We start from the raw sequence: 20,739 nt of genomic DNA on the forward strand, positions 1-20,739 counted from the left end.
ATGGCCAGATTATTTTTGACAAACTTGCAAAAGCAATTCAATGGAGAAAGGATAGTCTTTTCAACAAATGGTTCTGGAACAACTAAATATCCACATGGAAGAAAAATGAACTTTGACCTAAATCTCACATCATAAACGACAGTGAACCCAAAATGGTTCATAGATTTAAACATAAAACTATAAAACACTTAGAAGAAAACATAAGAGAAAATCCTCAGGGCCAGGGACCTTGTGGCATGTTCTTAGACATGACACTAAAAGCATGATCTATAAAAGAAAAAATAACTACCTGGACTTCATCAAAAGTTAAAGCTTTTGCTCTGTGAAATACTCTGCTAAGAGAATGAAAAGACAAGCTACGGATGGGAGAAAATATTTGCAAACCATCTATCTGACAAGGGACTCATATCTAAAATACATAAAGAATTCTCAAAACTCAATGGTAAAAAAATTAACAATTCGATTAGAGACACTTAAAAGATATGAAGAGATATTTCACTGAAGAGGATATGCAGAAGGCAAACACGTACATGAAAAGACATTTAACATCACTATCGATTTGGGAAATGCAAGTTAAGACTATGATGAGATACCAGTAACTAAAACAGCTAAAATGAAAAACAGTGTTTATGCTAATTGCTGGTGAGGATGTGTCTCATACATTGCTGGTGGAAATGAAAAATGGTACAGCCATGCTGGATAAGCCTGGCAGTTTCTTTACAAACCGAATCTATATAAACACATATGTTAATCCATGCAATCATACTCCTGAGCATTTATCACAGAGAAATAAAAACTTATGTTCACACAAAAACCTGTATACAAATGTTTATAGTACATTTATTTGTAATAGCCCCAAATGGAAACAAAATGTCCTTCAAAAAGTGAATGGTTAAACATAGGTGATACGTCCATACCGTGGACTATTACTCAGCAATAAAAGAACAAGCTAATAACCTAAATGGATGTCAAGGGCATTACAATGACTAAAAAAAAAAAAAAAAAATCAATCGCAAAGGTCATAGATAAATGATGAAAATTATAGAGACGGAGAACAGATTAGTGGTTTTCGGAGCGTGGGGACGATGGTGGGAGGAGGAATTGTGACTATAAAAGGAGCATCACAAGGGACATCTCTGATGATGGAATACTCCTATATCCTGAGGGCCACACCCAAATCCACACGTGGTAAAATGGCACAGGACTCCACACATGCTTCGTGCCATTCTCTCTACCATTTGTGCATCTATAATTATTTCAAAATAAAGTTTAAAAAACTCTGTTGAGTGAAGTCTGAGAGTGGTCTGCCTTTCACAGTCCTAAAGGGATTCCATTGCATTTCTCTTTCTGCTTCAATATTTTAATCCCTTTCAAAATGTTAAAAGGCTCAAAGCCACTGTTTTTATAATTCCTTACTTACAATTTCTTCCAACTTCCTTGGCTGTCAATGAGCTGGGACTGTGGACCAAGCCACAGCTAATTCAGAGAATGGAATGAAATGAAGTGAGAGAGCGCTGAGGCCACGCCCAGGGCTTACCCTGATTTACTACTTGGAGGTACGGGGGCGGGGGAGGCCTCTGAGGGGCCCGTAGTCTCCAGAAGCTCTGGAAAGGGCGAGAGGCCATTGCTCAAGCTGGGCCCTTCAGGTGGCCGTGGCTGCCAGACGCGGAGCAGGTGAAGGTCAAGCATCAGCTCTACGCCCACCTTCCAAACCGCGCCATCAGGGTGGGACACTGCACACACAGTCAGCAAAGGACACAGGGCCCATCGCACTTTGCACTGTGCTCATTCTTACCACATGTGCCAGGGAGACCCAGCACATGCCGGGATTGGTTATTGGTGGCACACCGAGGAAGGCTGGGACTGTTAGCCAGAGGCTGTGCTTTACAAGAGACTGGAGTCCACAGAACAGTAAAGACTTTTGGTGGTGTGAGGGGTAGGGAGGGTCGGGGACTGGCTAGGAAGAGGTCTTACCTCTAAAACAAGGTCTGAATTTTCATGCCTTCCAATCGTAGTGCTTTTATTCAGGACAAAATAGCCTTCTGCACTCTTTAGATAGGCTTTCATATTCTCTGCTTTCCCTATAAAAGGTTTTCAGAAAACAATTTTGTTAGAAAAATACAGTCCTCTAATTATTCAATGTCATATTTAGAATGAATGGAATACACCATAATGTCCACAGGAGAAGTCAGCAGAGGTAGGAGTGGATAGCTGGATTTAACAATGATCACAATGATAATTCCACACATTTTTAAGACTGTCCTTTTAACAGTGATATCCGGCATAGATGAGCTTGCTTCTGATCACAAGAGGACATCCTTTATGTAATTCAGAGCACAAACAAGCAATAGCAAAAAACAAAACAAAACAAAAAAAACAAATCTGAATTCCACTGATAACCACTCTCCACCTCCCATTAAGCTTAGTTTGGGGTTAGTTATCTGACAGAATCAAGTACTCAGTGTTACTAACCCACCACTTACTAGCTCTGTGACTCTGGGTGATTTATTTATTCTCTCTTTATGCCTCTGTTTCCTCATCTGTAAAATGGGGCTAATAATACTCTGTATCCCAAAGAGTTTTGTGAGGATTAAATGTGAAGCATCTAGAATGGTGATTGCTACACTAAACACCCATTTGTCCTACTGTGATTGTGACTGTTATTAATCTTGGGCTTCTGAACTTTGACTCAAGAAACCCCAACTTCTACAGAGCTTCTTAAAGTGTGGAAGAGTCAGTCATCAAGGAAATGGGCATTAGAAGATACTTTCTTTTTAAGTCACCGCATTCCTTCATATATTTAGGTTGAAAAGAAATGATTTCCAAAGACAAAATATCAAGATTATAGCTTGGCTGTACGGTCAAGACTCTGTACGTATCTTTTCCTGGCATTTTATTAGGAAAATGTCAAACACACAGAAAAGTTGAAAGAAGTGGATGGTGAACTTCTATAGAACCACCACCCAGATTCTACAATCAACATTTTGCTCTATTTGCTTTATCACATATCTACCCATCTATACATTTTATATTTTAATGCATTTCAAAGTAAATCCTATACATGGTTTTAAAATTTATTTATTAATTTTTGGCTGTGTTGGGTCTTCGTTTCTGCGCGAGGGCTTTCCCTAGGTGTGGCAAGCGGGGGCCACTCTTCATCGCGGTGCGCGGGCCTCTCACTATCGCGGCCTCTCTTGTTGTGGAGCACAGGCTCCAGATGCGCAGGCTCAGTAGTTGTGGCTCACGGGCCTAGTTGCTCCGTGGCACGTGGGATCTTCCCAGACCTGGGCTCGAACCCATGTGCCCTGTATTAGCAGGCAGATTCTCAACCACTGCGCCACCAGGGAAGCCCTATACATGTTTTTTATTATTTATTTATTTATTTATTTATTTATTTTAATTTTTTTTTTTTTTTTTTGCGTTACGCGGGCCTCTCACTGTTGTGGCCTCTCCCGTTGCGGAGCACAGGCTCCGGACGCACAGGCTCAGAGGCCATGGCTCACGGGCCCAGCCGCTCTGCGGCATGTGGGATCCTCCAAGACCGGGGCATGAACCCGTGTCCCCTGCATCGGCAGGCAGACTCTCAACCACTGTGCCACCAGGGAAGCCCATATATACATGTTTTTTAAAACATAAAAATTTCAGTGACTTCAGCTGGTTCCAAGATGTTGATGATAATTCACATGATATTGGAATTCTGATCCATCTCAGTGCCATGTCACAGATAGCCTCCTTTCTTTTTTTTCCTTTTTTTTTTTTTTGGCTCTGTGGGGTCTTCGTTGCTGCATGCGGGCTTTCTCTAGTTGCGGCGAGCGGAGGCTACTCTTCCTCACGGTGCGCAGGCTTCTCACTGCGGTGGCTTCTCCTGTTGTGGAGCATGGGCTCCTGGTGTGCAGGCTTCAGTAGTTGGAGCACGTGGGCTCAGTAGTTGCGGCACTAGGGCCCTAGCTGTGGCTCGCTGGCTCTAGAGTGCAGGCTCAGTAGTTGTGGTGCACTGGCTTAGTTCCTCCGAGGCATGTGGGATCTTCCTGCACCAGGGCTCGAACCCGTGTCCCCTGCATTGGCAGGCAGATTCCTAACCGCTGAGCCACCAAGAAAGTCCCCAAAGTCTCTTTTCAACTGAAAGGTCACTGAAGTGTGAAGTTGTTAGACTGTGGATAAAAACAAAAATCATCTAGGTCTGACCGTAGAGGGTCTCCGGTCTGGCTCTGCTTTCCATCAACATCTCCATCATCATTCCGTCACTGAATCCCTACTAAGTGCCAGGCACTGGGCTATCCTTTTACACACATGGCCTCTTTTCATCCTCAGAACCACCCTGCGAGGCAGGTGTCAGTATTGTCCCGCTTTACAAATGAGGAAACTGAGACTCAGAGAAGTTAAGGTCACACAATAGTAAGTGTGTGACAACTCTGGGCCTTTGCATGTAACCAGTGTACAAACCTCCATTGCTGCTGGTGGGGCAGAGTAGGGGTGGGGGAATTGCACTGTCTGCTGACACTTGGGACATGTAGTAAAAGAAAGTCCTTGAAACCAGCATTCTATCCTCTGAAAGGAAGACGAGACCCTACCTGGGGGTAAGAGAAATAAAAATAAGCAGGATAGTTTATATTTGTAAACTTTGAGGCCTGTGGATGTCCCACAAATATTGATGCTTTCAGATAATGAGAAATACATTTGATTAAGTTCGCTGTCATGTGTACAGGGGAAAAGACATTTCCTCTTCCCAAAGAACCATGCTCTGCTGCCTTCAGTTATTAATCTTCAATTGCAGAGGACCATGTTAGCACGCAACACATTCAAGTCTAATTAAGCTAAAATGGAAACTTCCAAGAAATGTCTCTTCTGCAGGAAAACCACAGGAAACGCCACTAATCGAAAACTTAAACTTGGATCATGTGCATATTTGTTTTTTAGCTCTCACCCCAGACATCCCCAAGGCTGGGGTCTTCTCTCTGCTCAGACGTCCCCCCTCGGGGCAACCACCTGACTGACCACTCTGGCTAAAGGCACCCTCAGTCATGTTATTCCCCTGCTAGTTTTCCCCTGCTGTGTTTCCTTCCTTGTACTTATCATTCTCTGACATGTTCTTGTTCCTTTCTTTAGTTATGCTTGCTGTTGGTTTCTCTTTCACTAACATATATGTTCCTGGAAAACCAGGACTGTGTTCATTTTGTTCAGAAGCGATTCTTCATGGGTATGTTGTGTTTGTACCCATCTTCAGAGCAAAGGCATTGAAAGATTTTGTCCTGCACTCACTTTCCGAGGATGCTTGTATGGCAAACAGCCTGGGAGGATAGAGGTAATGTTTCTAATAAAGATAACGGCTCCTTCTGGGGCAAAAGTTGGGCAAGTTTGCTTGCAGCCCCTTTCAAAGATTGCAGTTTCCTGAGTTTGGAGTTCCTTACCTGGGACACAGACCCACTGTGTGCACAGCATCCACACTGGCTGCTCTGCACCAGCCCGAGGGACTTTCAGGGCAACAGGAACCAATGTGCATATGCAGCTCTGCAGCCTTTTATGTCAGCTGTGCTGTGAGTAATCAAGTTCTTTGTTTCTGGCCCAGGAGTCTCTTGTCTTCTGCCAGGAACTATAAGCTGGGCAGGCTAACTTACTAACTTTCAAACAGGGTCAAATGTCAGACCCTTTGCAGTTCCTGCCAGTTCTGTGCATTACCCCTTCTCCAGGGCAGGGGGCGGCGGGGGGGGGGGCAGAACCTGACACATAGTAGGTGCTTGGGAAACACTTGCTGAGTGAATGAAAATACAAAGGACACCTCAAAGCAAGTCAGTACAGCCAGCTGGCTAGGAAGCTTTGATAGTAACTCCCTTTCATTTTTCCTGTCAGTATCTAGCTTAGATGACTCCTTGGAAAACCTAAATTCTATCTCTTTAGCTTTTGGATTGGACAATATTTCTCCACCTTCATTTTGCCCTGTGCATCACTTCCTTGCGTGAAAACACTGTCAAAGTAATTTGAATGTGTGGAGCTCTGTGAATTCGTTCTTACTCAGCGCCATGGAGCACCAGCCACAGGAAAGAGCAAAAGGGCTTCAGTCATCTGCGTTCCCCCGACCACTTTGGATGGCTCAGAATTGGGCTATAGGAACAAACTTTCTTTTGAGGTTTACAGTGGCCTCAAAGTTCCTTAAAGAAGGGGAGTTCAGGTAAGGGGCGGGTGTGTGTGTGTGTGTGTGTCTCTGACCATTGGGTGGGTGTTGTCCATAAATCATGGGAAACAGGGGTTCCTCTCTTAATCCCAGCTATACCCACAGGACATCCAAGAGCTAGTGCCCAGGAGAGGCTTAAAGCTCCGTGCCGCCTCCCTTGGGGGGCGAGGTAGGGGCTGCACTTAGGAAGGAATGGCTGGTGTTGGGGCACCTTTTCTGGGGTGCTCCTGGCGACCCAAGCCTGGATCAGAGAGTTCAGACTCGGCTGGCGCCGGGTCCCCTGCCTACCCCAACGCCCTTGACCTCGCAGGGCTGGCCTCCTCCGGCCCAGGTTTCCGCCCGCCGCCTCCTCGCGCGCCGCTCTCACCTGGCCAGAGGAAGAAGCCCACGCCTCGTCCTCCGCCGAGAGCCCTGACCTCCGCTCTGCCGCCCTCCCGCGGAGTCTCTGGGCGAAGGCCCGCAGCCCGCGCGCCCGCCCGGCCTTTTTACAAACGTCGCCACGGCAACGCCATTCTGACGGCCGAGCTGGGAAGGGGCGTGGCGTGCGCGGCGCCCGAGGATGAGGGGGAGGTGCGCTGGGAGCACCCGGCCAATTACAGCCCGCTGCAGCGCTGCGAGCCCTCCCCGACCTGCCCGCTAGAGGATGGAGAAACAGGCTCAGTGTTCACAGAAGTAGCTCCAAGTCTTACAGCGGGGAAGGAGCAGACTCGAGAATCCTTCCTACTGACCTTAGCTCTAGGCTCGGTGCGTTGAGGAGGGGGTGGTCAGGCGTGGGAGGGTAATGGAGCTGAACCACGAGAAGCTTGGAGGTTAGTACCCCCCGTCCCACCCGAAACTCTAGTTCTCTCTGTTGTGGAGGAGAAAACAGAGTAAGCTGGGGGGACCATCACTTCTGGGTGTGGGGGTGGAGATGGGAGATGGGTGGGGTGGAAGGAACACTTCTGAAAGAATGGAAGATTCTCCCACGTGCTAGGAAAAGGGTATTTACAAGCCCACAGCCTTACTGTTCCTGTCCTTCCCTGTCAAAACTCGCGTTTATTCATTCATGTGTTCTTTACTTCTACAAACATCACCTGAGTCCCTACAAGGTCAGACGGTGGCCCCAGTGTTGACCTGGATCAGATCCTTAAGAAACCCCCCCGCACTCCCCATGGGCACGGGGCTGGGGGGATGGAGCGTGTGGAGAAGACACGCAAATGCCAACTATCTCCCCTCACCCCATGTCACCTTTTTCAAATCAGCCCCTTCTGTCTGGGAGCAGAACAGCCCTGCTGACTACCTACAGAATGCCTCATTTCCCTGGCAGGAAATGACGGACAAGGTGCCCCAAGACAAACTCAAAATATTCATCTGAGAAAGATGAAAGATGGCAGACTCCACTCTAGTCAATTAGAAGAAGATATAAGAGAGAAAAATCATGGAAATCGATATGGGATGGAATATATGGTAAAGATGCTCCCACATGCCTAGAGGCTCTTAGAAATGCACATTCCCTGGCACAGACCTCAGAGATTCTGATTAGGCAGCTCTGGAGCATGGTCCAGGAATGAATTTGTTGCATTCTTGCAAATTCCTTGTGCATTTGTTAAAAGCTTGGCAAAACCTCAGGACTTTTTCAACCCTGCAGTTGAATCGCAGAGCCCTCCCAGCACTTGTCCCTAGAAATCTCTTCCAGGCCCTCAGTCAGCCTGGAAGGTTCTGCCTGGGTTAGTTCCCTTCGACCAGAAAGACCTTAGGAATGTATGAGGAGTGACCACAGAGGCCGGGGCCCTGAGTGGTAACTTCAGAGGAACAGAGAGGGTCAGGCTCAACTCTCCAGGCACATTTCTGCCTCAGGGCCTTTGCAGTTACTGTTTCTTCTCCCTACCAGGCACTTCCCCCAGGGATCTCCTTCAGCTCCTTCAGATTTTTACTCAAATATCACCCTATTTAAAAGGGTCTTGGAATTCCCTGGCGGTCCAGTGTTTAGGACTCGGTGCTTTCACTGCCCGGTTCGATCCCTGGTCGATCCTGCAAGCCCCATGATGCCACCCAAAAAAACAAAACAAAACAAAAAACACCCCCCAAAAAACATGAATAACAAAACAAACACCTCACTCTATTGCTCTTCCCTTCATCTTACCACTCCTCTAACATGCTATTTATTTAGTTTCCTTCTCTTATTTGTTGTCAGTCTCCACACTCCCAACTTCCCCCTGCCCCCCAACTTAAGCTCCATGAGGGCAGGGATTTTTTTTTCTCTTTTGTTCACTGCTGTATCACCAGTACCTAGAACAGTGCCTGAATGAACGAATGAGTGAATGAACAGGGGCAGCCCTTGCCACCCGCCCACAGCCTTGCCTCCTACTCTTGAGCTGCTGAGCTGAACTGTCCTTACCCCAGGACCTAGGCTTCTGTAGCCTTGGCCCTCGCCAGCCCCACCCCCATCTCCATGCTTGTCTTCAATGTCATCAACATGAGCACAGAACGCAACCCTGCTCATTGCCAGCCAGACCCTACGGAGCCCATCCAGGCCAGCCTGGAGCCGGAGCCGCCCTTGGCCCCCTGATAGGCTTGGGAGAGCATAGGTTGCCATTAGTCCATCTCTCGATGAGGAAATACTAAACGGAGAACAAAGCTGACATTCAGGCTCACTGGAGCAGAAATTGCCAAATCTTGATTGGATCCTGCCGCTCCCCACAGGATGCCACAGTCATCTCAAAGGGTGTGTGAAAGTCTAAAAACCCAGTTCCATGTCATCCACTTAAATTTCAAAAACAGAAACTAAAATACCCCAATAACTCATGGCTTTATCATAGCATGTCCTGGGCTGAGTGAGAGTTGTACTTTGCGATGATGGGGTGTTCAAAATACTGCACCTGGGGAATTCCCTGGCGGTCCACTGGTTAGGACTTGGTGATTTCACTGCCATGGCCCGGGTTCAATCCCTGGTGGGGAAATTAAGATCCTGCAAGCCACAAGGCATGGCCAAAAAAAAAAAGAGGTTTCTAGTTTATATGGGCTCCTTGGTGATGCCTGTAATCAATCAATCTTATTGAGCTCTGGGTGGCTACCAAGGCTGTACTGTATCTCCATCAACATCAGGATGCTGGTGTCTGAAAGGCCTGGGTCCAGGTCCCAGCTTTGTCATTCCCAGCTGTCCTCATAATACTGGAGCGAGTAATGTTAACTCTGGGCTTTCCACCCTCAGGGCACTGTCGCAGTCTTTCCTGTGGATCATCTCATTTAATCCTCAGCATAACCTGGGGCAGTAGGTGTGTGTGAAACACCTGGAACAGGGAGCTCTGCAGAGAAGTGCTCAAAAATGTCGTGATGGGTATTATTTCTATCACATCACTCCCACTTGAACAGGAAAATAGGGCTCAAGAGACATGGAGGTATGTGACCAAGGTGACACAGCCAGAAAAGGATTTCAATCTAGATGACTGTGGTGGGAAGGTATTTTCCCCGGGGACCACAGGTGACAGGTGTCACAGCCACGAGACACCCATGCTCACCACCTGCTTTCCCTCAGCCCTGAACAATCTGGGCTTCTGGCTGTCCTGAGGTTTGGGCAGTGCCTGCAGCAAGAGAGGGAGGGAGCTGAGGCCAGGAGGGGGTAGCTGGGGCTTGCCAGGGACCTCTCCTGCCACCCACTGGGCTTCTTTCCTGCAGGACCTCTGCCCCATAAAATCTCATTGGGCCACAGTTACCTTCCCTGGGCTGTCCTTGACTGGGAGAGCCCATCCACTGTGCCCCCTCCCCAGATCTGCTTGTTGTCCCCTGCATTCCAACAAGAAATGAATGCTGGCCTCCCGCCTGGAAGAGGTAGGGAGATTGCCCAGCCTTTAAGGGGTAAGAGAGAGCCAGGGAAAGAGCTGGAAAAGGAGAAAGGGAGAGTAAAAGAGAGAAAGAGCGCTCAAGGATCAGGAAGTAGCTAAGCTGTTGAGTAGGTGACAGATGGGAGAGCAAAGGGCCAGTGGAGGCTCCACAGTCCATTCATAACCTGACGCTATGGGCTAAGGAAATGCAGGTTTTTATACACACACACACACACACACACACACACAGGTTCACAAAAATAAATTCAAACCACAAAATCACAGCTGGTCACTGAGGCCTTCTGCAGCTGTGCTCACCCCCTTCCCCTGTCAGAAAATGAGAAGTCACCCAGGTGTTTTCTCAGATAGAGACAAGGCTGGTTGGGATGTTCATCTCTTGCAAATCAGAGCTCTGCCAGGGGGCTTCCCTGGTGGCACAGTGGTTGAGAATCTGCCTGCCAATGCAGGGGACGTGGGTTCGAGCCCTTGTCCGGGAGGATCCCACATGCCACGGAGCAACTAGGCCCGTGAGCCACAACTACTGAGCCTGCGCGTCTTGAGCTTGTGCTCTGCAACAAGAGAGGCCGCGATAGTGAGAGGCCTGTGCACCGCGATGAAGAGTGACCCCCGCTTGCCACACCTGGAGAAAGCCCTCGCACAGAAACGAAGACCCAACACAGCCAAAAATAAATAAATTAATTAATTTTAAAAATTAAAACAAAACCAAAAAACCACTCTCTCTAAAACAAACAAACAAAAAAACAGAAAAAAAGCTTTGCCAGGGAGGTCAGTCTGTATGTTCTGTTTGAAAGCTGCAGATGAAGGGTGCTGATCCCACCTCTGATCGGCCTGGTTTCGTTTGTTTGTTTGTTTTATTCTGTCTGTACCTCACTTCTCTCACCTGTAAAATGGAGGTAATAACAGCATTGACTGTAAAGACCACATGGGTTAATATGTGTGAAGTAGTAAACTGTGCCCGGTACCACAGACTCCTTCTGTGAATGTCCGCGTTGCTGTCTGTCTCTTTGCTTGTTTTTGTTGCTTTCTTGATGATGTGGGAGGACAGCACCATCTCAACCCGATCACAGCCATCCTGGGGAGAGCTTTGATTTGCATCATCTCAGTCCCAACCCAGAGCAAAGTTGACCTCTGAACACTCGCATATCATCTTGCTTGTTGCCCAGGGACATTTCTGGGTGTGGGTGTCAGAGGCAGGCTGAGCTCCCCTGATCGCTGCTAGAGGGGTTCTGAGAATCCAGCTGGTCTCTGTGGCGTGGCATGTGCAAGACAACTCCATATATTCGACTTCCAGGCATCCAGGCAAATCAACCTCCACTACTTTTTGGGGGGGGGGATTAAAAATGAACCACTATGAATGAGGTTAACCAAACTAGCTAATATTTACTGAGGCTTGTTAGGTACCAGCCGCTATGCCATGCACTGTTTTATTTAATTCTTGGCCCAACCCATTTCACAGAAGCGGGCTCAGAAAAGTCAAGTAATTTGCCCAGTTACAAATCTTGTAAGTGATAGGTCCAAGATTCGAACCCTAGCTGTTGGACTCCAGCATATTTTCTTTTTTGTAAAGTTTTGTTTTCAAAACATAATCTACATCTCGAAAAGAGCACAACTGATAAGTGTACATTTGAAGAATTATCACAAAGTGTATGAACCCACCCTAACCAGAACCCAGAACAAGAAGCAGAACATCACCACCCACCCCCGCCCCTCTGAGAAGACTCCCTGTGCTCATTCTGGTTACCCCCTCCAGCTTGTCTGACTTCCAATCATAGATTAATTCTGCTTGGTTCTGAACTTCATGGAAATGGAATCTTACAGATTCCATTTGCTGCCTGGTTTCTTTCACTCAAGTATGTGAGGTTCGACCACGTTGTCTGATGTAGCTGTGGTTCATTCATTCTCACTGCTGCATTGCATTACACTCTGTTATCTATTCCTGCAGAACAAATTATGGCAAACTTAACGGATCCAAAAAACACACACTTATGTCACAGCTTCTGTGGGTCACGAATCCGGGCACTGCTTAGCTGGGTTCTCTGCTCAGGGTCTCTCCCAGGCTGCAATGAGGGAGGTGGCCAGGGCTGGGGTCTCATCTGAGGCTCAGCTGGGGAAGGATCCTCTTTCCAGTTCATGTGGTGGTTGGCAGGATACAGTTCCCTGAGGGTTGTTAGTTAGTCTGAGGGCCTCACCTCCTTGCTGGCTGTTAGCCAGAGATCCTGCACTGTTTCTTGCCATGTGGGCCTCTCCATAAGGTGGCTTGCTTCATCAAAGCCAGTGAGAGTCCATAGAGAGAGTCTCCAGGCAAGATGGAAGTTACAATCTTCTGTAACATAGTCACAGAAATGACATGCCCATCACCTTTGCAGCATCTACTGATTAGAAATAAGGTACAGTCCTGCCTACTCTCAAGGGGAGGGGACACAGAGGTGTGAACACCAGGGATAATTGGGGGCCGTTGTGTATGCCTTTTGGTCTGCACATGTGCACATATCTCTTGGGTATATATCTAGGAGTAGAATTTCTGGGTCACACATACGTCCGGCTTTACGAGATTCTGCCAAACATTTTTCCAAAGTGCAGGTACCCTCTACACTCCCTCAGCAGGCTATGAGCTTCCCAGTTAGAGCACATGCTTTCAATACACTCCTCCCCTCTCTCCTTACAGAAGGGGTGTTTGAGCTGCGGCTCTTTGGGACGACAGGTCCTAATTCTGGCCCCATGTCAGAATCACTGAATTCCCGGGCCGCTTCGCCAGACATTCTGATCATTTGAGGGCTCAGATACAAACTGGAAGGTCCACTCCATGAGGCGCGGATCCCTGTACCCTTGGTGCCCGGAGCAGTACCTGGCAGCAGTACCTGGCAGGTCCCAGGTAGCTGGCACTCAATAAATGTTTTTTTGATTAAGTGAATGAGTTTAGGAAATATTGTTCAAGAGATGGGCCCCAGGGCGGGTATAAGCTGCTTAAACGGGAAGGAAACTTTGTTGTGTCTGAGGCTGTGTGCATTTTTCTGGGAAGAGGGCTCAGAACCTCAACCAGGTATGTCCCCAACAAAGGTTAAAGGCCGCTGTGATTGGATACTGTCCGGCTTAGGTATTTTATCACATGAAGAAAGACTTGGTCCCAGGTTAGGTGGCATGGGAACTGTGGACAAGGTCCCATGTTCCTTAGAAGTAAAAAGCGAGACAGTGCTTGCCTGGGGTGGCTCATAAACTGAGACCTTGCTTGTTTTGTCCTTTGACCCATGGTAGTTCTTTTGGTACATCTAGCCACTGCCTGGCCTCCTGGGACCCTCCCTGTGTCTGTCTGTTGAACAGAAAATTCCAGAAGGCCTCGGTGCCCTGAGTTTCCATCAGGGGCAAGCCAACATGAGCCCTAGCTTTTGAAAAACCCCTTTCAATCCATAGAAAGCCTCCCAGTTTATCTGGTTTGAGATGACCTCATCCTTTGTCACCTTCTCTCTTGTTTTCTGGAGGTTGCTCAGCGTCTTGCTGCTGTCTGCATTCTTTTCTCACGGGAACAGTGCACCTATTTTGGGCATTTTGTCGTTGTTGTTTTGGGTCATTCCCGTCACACATTTTTTGTATTCCTTTCCAGTCAGATCAACCTCATGCCTCTCTAGACATTTCTTCTCAGGTTTCCTCTGAATCATTTCGTTTGGTCTAAATATGTCCAGTGTTTCCTCCTTCCTCACTGCACTCCACATAGTCCCTCTCTTTTCCGCGGAACAACTGTTCTTTTCTTTCGAATCCCTGACCCAAATCCTCATCTTTCACCATGTTTTCTGACTTCTCTTAAGAACTGATTGTTTTTTGAAACTTAAGCCTCAAATATCATCCCTTCCAATCTGCGTCTGAATTTGGATCATGGTCAAGAAGCAGGCGAGACAGGAACGTGGCTGGGTAATTAGGATCCTCAGCAGAAGGGCTGAGTGTTCATCAGGGCTGTCAGAGGGGCCTGGGGATGGAGGGAGAGGTATCTTCTTCTGCCTCGGGTAGGGCTTAGGGTGGGGTTCTCAGGAAAAGCGCTAAGAAAAAAGGACCCATTTGACTTGAGTTCTGAAGGAAGAGTAGGATTTCCGGAGGCAGAGCAGGGAGAGAAGAGGATGGTCCAAGGAAGGAGCAGTGGGAATGGAGGCTAGAAGACGAGTCATCAGAGAAGCTAGGGACAGGAGTACAGAAGGAGAGGGGTGGTCAGGTGCTGAGACCGCAGACTGAAGGTCCATGGTCAGCCCTCAGATATCTTTGTCTCGCTTTCCCAGCGTGTTAAAAGACTTTTAATTAGTTGCTGAAGGGAGAGGTCTCTTTCTGTGGACTGACAGAGAAACCTATTCAAATTGGCTTCAGCATGAATGCAAATTCACTGGTTACCAAAAATGAAAAGTCTAGAGGGAACCTCTGGGTTCAGGCTCAGATGATTTCATGAGGCCTTGGCCTCTCTCCAGCTCTCAGGGATTCTTTGAACCATGTGGATCCAACCTTAGACAGAATCTCTGTATAATGGTCACAAAAAGGCGGCCGAAGCTCCAGCCCTTACATCTTCTCGGCTTTGAATTCCATAGGGAAGGATAGGAGTCTTTTTCCTAAGCTTCCCCCAATGGCCTCACTGCTTCTCATTTTCTCTGGGTGGGTCACAAGCCCATTGCTGAGCCAATTATTGTGGCCCAGGAGACTGCTCTGATTGGCTGAGCTTGACCCACATGCCCATCCCTGCAGCCAGAGGTGGAATCAACAGCGTCTCTGAGAAACTGGACTGAGACTAGGAGAAAGGTTTTGTCCCCAAAGGGGGATCATAACGCCATAATATTTTAGAAGAGAGGTGAATTGTTATTAGGTGACAAAAACCAGATGTCTACCACAGTAGCCAACATGTACAGATCATTGACATCTGGATTTATGCCTTTTTTTGGGAAAATGGGAATATCTGGCAATACCTGGACTCTCTTCTTGTATATAGATCAACAATCTGCTGGGGCTGAGAAGAGGCTCCCTCTTTAGATACAGCCTATGTTCTGCCTGCCCAATGCAGTGCTCATATATCCTCGCTGGCTCCTGGAAGCACTTGAATTTTTATTGCCAGCATAATTTGATTCTGTAAAGAAATCTGTTTTTCCCACCAGAATGGAAGAGGCAAATGTACAGGGGTCAAATAGCTCTCCTGTGCTCCCACAAACTCCTGAGGACAAATGCCTGGCCATTTTGATAGTCTCATTCCTTGCTCATTTTAAAAGCCTTCTTTAAAAAAATATTGAATACATAGTGATTTTAGAATCTGTTATCTAATAATTCCAACATCTGAAGTCTTTGGGTGGGAGTGGCTGGGGGGGTGTCTCAATATCTTGTTTGTTGTGTCTGCTTACTCTGGCTCATACTGACTTATTGCTTGGATGTTTAGTAATTTGACTGTGATCTCATTCTTGACTGAACTTAATCTGTGGGAATCCTGAGGGGTCTGATTCCTGGCTGCTTTGCTCTCGGAAGTCTTTTTTGTTTGTTTCAGCTGGATGCCGGGGATGCTAATAACCTCTGAACACTGACATTTATTTCCTCAACTTGGAGTTTTCCCACTGAATACATGGAGTGTAAACTTGAGCCCCAGACCCACGTGGTTACAAACCTTCAGGGTGATCATCATCATCATCAGTATTGTGGCCATTATTAGTTTTCCCCTCCAGAGCCACATTGAAAACTACAGGTTTTCATAGGCTCCGCTTTCTGAAAGACCAGAAAAAAAAAATTTTAAGCCCTCCTCTTGCCAGGGTGTGGAGCATCTTTGAGGGTGCCAGCTTAATACAGGCATCTTAGACTTGGTTAGCTCACTTTGCAAGGCCCAAGGCTTAATCTCCCATTTCCTGCACTTATTAAACGCAAATGGCTTCCTCATTTGCTTACGCTTTGGTTGTAGCTCACTCTGTTTGTGTGTGTGTCTGTATGTTCCTTTGAGATTGCCTACATAAAAATTGTTTTTTATTATGGGATTTTGGAAACACACACAAAACTAGAGAAGCCTGCGATTAACTCCATGTATTCATCATCCAGCTTCAACATTTTCCCAGTGTTCTCTCATTCTTTTTTCTTCCTTTTTGAGTTTTTTTCTAGGTTAATTTAAAGCAAGTTGTGTCATTTCACCCATAAAGACATCCTAACTGAAAGGCCTTTTTTTTCCTTTACATTATCCCCGCCTTGACATGATCACAGCTAAAAATACTTATAATCATTCCTGAATATCATCTAATATTCAGTCCATGCTCACATTTCCTTGATTCTCTCAGAAATATCTTTTTTTTTTTTTTTTTTTTTTTTGCGGTACTCGGGCCTCTCACTGTTATGGCCTCTCCCGTTGTGGAGCACAGGCTCCGCGGCCATGGCTCACGGGCCCAGCTGCTCCGCGGCATGTGGGATCTTCCCAGACCAGGGCTCGAACCCATGCCCCCTGCATTGGCAGGCGGATTCTTAACCACTGTGCCACCAGGGAAGCCCAGGCAGGTACATTTATTCACTTGTTTATATCAAGTATTCACACAATTTCTCTTACCAAAACATATATTCACAGCTTGTCAAGTTTTACCCAAAAAGTGAAGGAAAAAGCTTGCTATCCCATTATTATATGATTTTTCTCTCTTTTGTGTTTTTTTAAAGTAGATGCTGATGATTTTTCTTGACTGGACATATCATCAAGGATGCTTTCTGAAATAAGTCATCTTGATGATAAACACTAAGGACATTTTCTTGCATTTAAAGTTCCCATGCACCTCTCCAATTTTATACAGTATTGAGCCTAGGTGATCTCTGAGATGCATGCTGTATTGTTTGACATTGGTTCTTTTTTCTGATAAGGAAGACCTATAGCCCAGAAGGCATTTTGCCATAACTTTTGCTTCCCAAATTGTATTCTAGTTGGTTTTGTTCTGGTTATTCACCCTCCATTAGTTCCAAGTATGCTTTTAAATAATCTAAAATTTCTCCAAATCAATTTGAGTTTCTAACTACTACTGACTCTTTTCTTTCCCACAGTTTTTATATTACAATTAAATTCCAGGTTTTAATGCACAGAGTTGGGACTGGAGATAGAGCAAAGGAGAAAGGGAAGAGAAGTCTGTTTATATCATGCCATGGAGAGTTTGATTTATAGTTCTGGACTGGGGAGGGATAGGAAAACAGTCTTTGTAAAAGGCTGTTTCTTTAAAGGAAAATGGTAAGTACCACACTCAGACTGGTCTCCAAGGATGATTGTTTCCTGCTTCTTTCTTATGGAACTGACACCGGGTGGCCAGGCTCTCTGATGGGAATCCTCACTGCCCAAGAAAATGGATTTTCCTTTGTTCAGGGCAGCGTTTTTCAAACTCGGCCCCATTGACTGTGGGGTAGAACAGTTCTTTGCTGTGGGGACTGTCCTATGCATTGGTGGGTGTTTAGCAGAATCCCTGCTCTCCTAGATGCCAGCAGCAGCTCCCCCTCCAGCCACTGTGACTTTGCCAAATGTCCACTGGGGGGCAAACCCAATCCTGGTTGAGAACCACTGATCTGAGGTGAGAACATTCAGTTCTGGCGTTGGCTTGAATCCTTAACAGTGTCACCGCAAGCTGAGAACGTTTTGTCACATGTTGCATCTGGGAGTTGGTCGGCTTGTATCAGCATGTCATCCACCTAACTGCCTTCCTGGAAAGTGCAGAGTTCCAGGGGTCTGATGAGACACATGGCAGTCAGGCGGGTTGGTCCCAAGGAAACTCCTGTTGCCAGGGCTACGTTTTAAAGGTGTCTGGTGCACGTGTATACATGTTCTCTCTAGTGGCTTTTCTGGAGAAATTTGCATCTGTGTATTGTGTGCTCGTATTTCCCTATCTTTCCCTCCCTCTCTGGGTCAGCTTGCTTCGCAATGTCCAAGGAGAGCAGGTTTCCTGACCACTACTCTCTTTCAGTTATTGGAGGATCTGAGCCTGATGTGCTGTGGCTCGCTGTCACGTACCATCCCATCTTCAGGCACTCTGGGACATCGCTTCCTAGGCCAGCTGCATTGCTACAAAGACACCGGGGAATGGCTTTCTCCTGTCGGCTCAGCATGAAAGGTGCTTCTGAATGGTCTGACGGTGACTTGCGAACCACCACCCACACAGGTGGCAAGAACTTTGGAAAGCATCCACCCCTCTGCCATGAGGCTGTCATGAGGGGGTGCAGGCTTCCCATCAGAGGCACATGCTTCCCTGTCGGGGAGTGGACACAGGGGGGTCTGAGCTGGAGGTTCCAGGCGCCTGTGCCTGGCTCATCCTGCACCCATGAACTTGGTTCTACCCCGCTGCCCACCACCACCACTGCCAGGCGCTGCTGGGCCATCTTAGTGGCTTGCCCTTACTGGTGATCTGCGATCTGAATGCCACCTAGCGAGAAAGCTGATGGACGACTTCATCAATGAGCTGTAGGACTATGGGCAACCCTTGTCTGCTCTGGGCCCGTTTCTCCCCCTGCAGAATATCACATTTGGCTCCATCACCATTCCCTGCAGGGTGTTCTGTGAAAGCTGACCCTGGAAGATGCTCTGTGGGGAAAAAGAGTTTTGTGGCCAAATGGGTTTGGGAAATGTGACGTCATACAGCATCTGTTTGGAGATTCATAATGTGCACAAACATTTGAGAGATTTCCTGGAATTCTCGGCACCCAGGTATCCATGTGGCTCACTCGCCACTTTTCTGCAATGTGATTTCCCTCGAGACTTTTCCTGATCACCCAGATCTGTGATCCCTTCTCATCTGTCCTTTACCCTGCCTCATTTGTCTTCATAGCACTTCTCATTTTCTGACATTGCATCATATTTTTATTTATTGGTTTATTTTATGTCCCCCCTCCACCCAAGATGTGCCCTCTGTGTCAGCAGGGACTTGATCCATTTGTTTGCAGATTATCCCTAGCATGTGACCCATAGTAGGTGCTCAATAAAAATGTGTTGAATGAATAGACTGTTTAACTTGGAGATTCCCAAATGGAGCTCATCAGGGACGTTTTCCCATTAAAATCCTGGGAAATGTGCTTGGGGACTCACCAGGAAGAGGGTGGCTAAACTCCTGATGGCCGTGGTTCCTAGTACCAGCCACTTAGTTCTGAGTACACAGACAACTCGGCGTTAGACTGAAAACAAACAAAACGGACGTCATGAGAGTTGCCATCACGTGCCTTGAGGAACCAAGCCTTGTGCAAGGCTGACCCCAGGGCTGCCTCAACTGGTCTTACCTACGTGGCCCTGCTGCCGTTTTCCTGAGATGGCTTTATGTGAAGATTCCTTGCAAACTATTGGTGGCGCCTGGTGAATTTTCCCAAAACACGGTTTCAGAAATGAGTGTGGGGCTCACACTTGGAGAAGTGCTTGAATCTTCAAGTTCTCCATCAGGAGACTGTGGTCTAGTCACAGCCACCACATGGCAACTCCCCCCCGCACCCCCGCCTCCACTCTGTGTCAGGTGTAGCTTTGGCACATTGCCTGTGGTTTCCTCAGGGGCTCAAAATTAGGAAACTCCAGGGCTTCCCAGGTGGCGCAGTGGTTGGGAGTCCGCCTGCCGATGCAGGGGACGCAGGTTCGTGCCCCGGTCCAGGAGGTTCCCACATGCCACGGAGCAGCGGGGCCCATGAGCCATGGCTGCTGGACCTGTGCATCTGGAGCCTGTGCTCCACAACGGGAGAGACCACAACAGTGAGAGGCCCGCGTACCACAAAAAAAAAAAAAAAAAAAAAAATTAGGAAACTCCATTTTGCTGGTGTAGAGAGGAAGGCTCAGAGGGATCCAATTATTTGCTCACGATCATCCTTCTAGGAAGCAGCAGTGCTTGGATGAAAACAAAGTCCTCCCCAGTTGAAAGCCCATCTCTCGCCCTCTGCGCTTGCATACAGAACAGGGGCTGTCCTTTTGTACCTCCACACTTAAATACTCAGCACAATTTGTCCTAGGAGCTAAATGGGCATGGCCAGGGCCCTTAAGGCAACAAATGAGACCAGTAATCCTCAGAAGGGCTCTCCGTGTACTGCCCATTTATGGCCTGTGGTCTGATTGATCCATCCATTTCCAGGGATAAAGCTGTGTCCCATTTTCAGTTTTGCTCCACAGTTGTGGGTTTAGTTTAGAGTTCCCATCTCACACGTGTTCATCCAGAGCCAAGGCGTCTCAGAACATTGGGCATCAAGCAACAGAAACCCACTGCAACTCGTTTAAGCATAAGATAGGACTTTATTGAAAGTAGCCTGGGGCATCCTATAGGACAGTGAGTGAGGCCAGGCTAAGGAGAGCCCAGAACTGCCTCTTTCTCTGAAGGACTGTTTTCTCCGTGAACCTCTGCTTCACGAGTCTCCTCTTGCAGAGCAGCTTTCTCTGTGCACGTGGCTCCCTGGTGGCTTTCAAGTTGATTAGATCCAGTGCAAGTAGCCAGTCCACAATGACCATGGTCATGGTCACCCAAGGCCACGGGACCCACTTTGGGAAACACTGTTCAAGCAAGGACCCTTCCCATGGAGAGCGGGGCTTCATGCTTTGTCCCCAGAACCCAGAACAGTACCCTGGCACGTATCTGTGGAGCTCCGTACTTACCTGTGGGTGGAAGCAGCTGACTTAGCTGCACACACACACCAGGCAGCGCTCTGCACTGCAGTCACAGTTGTGCTCCAACACGATCTTTATCTCAATCATCTGCTTGTGGCTCCCCTTTTCAGAACTGTAACTGGTCTGAGAAAAGTGAAAATCAAAATCGAGACCAGGTGGAGTATCCACTG

At 47.4% G+C, this 20,739-nt stretch overlaps 1 protein-coding gene across 1 annotated transcript in view; it reads right to left on the reverse strand.

Annotated features, from left to right (window-relative positions):
- LOC309807688 (forkhead-associated domain-containing protein 1-like) overlaps positions 1–20,739 on the reverse strand; it is a 323,120-nt gene that overhangs the window by 74,801 nt on the left and 227,580 nt on the right. The window lies entirely within an intron of this gene.

Source organism: Mesoplodon mirus, assembly GCF_964341445.2.
Source record: "Mesoplodon mirus genome assembly, chromosome: 7".
Lineage (NCBI taxonomy): Eukaryota > Metazoa > Chordata > Mammalia > Artiodactyla > Ziphiidae > Mesoplodon > Mesoplodon mirus.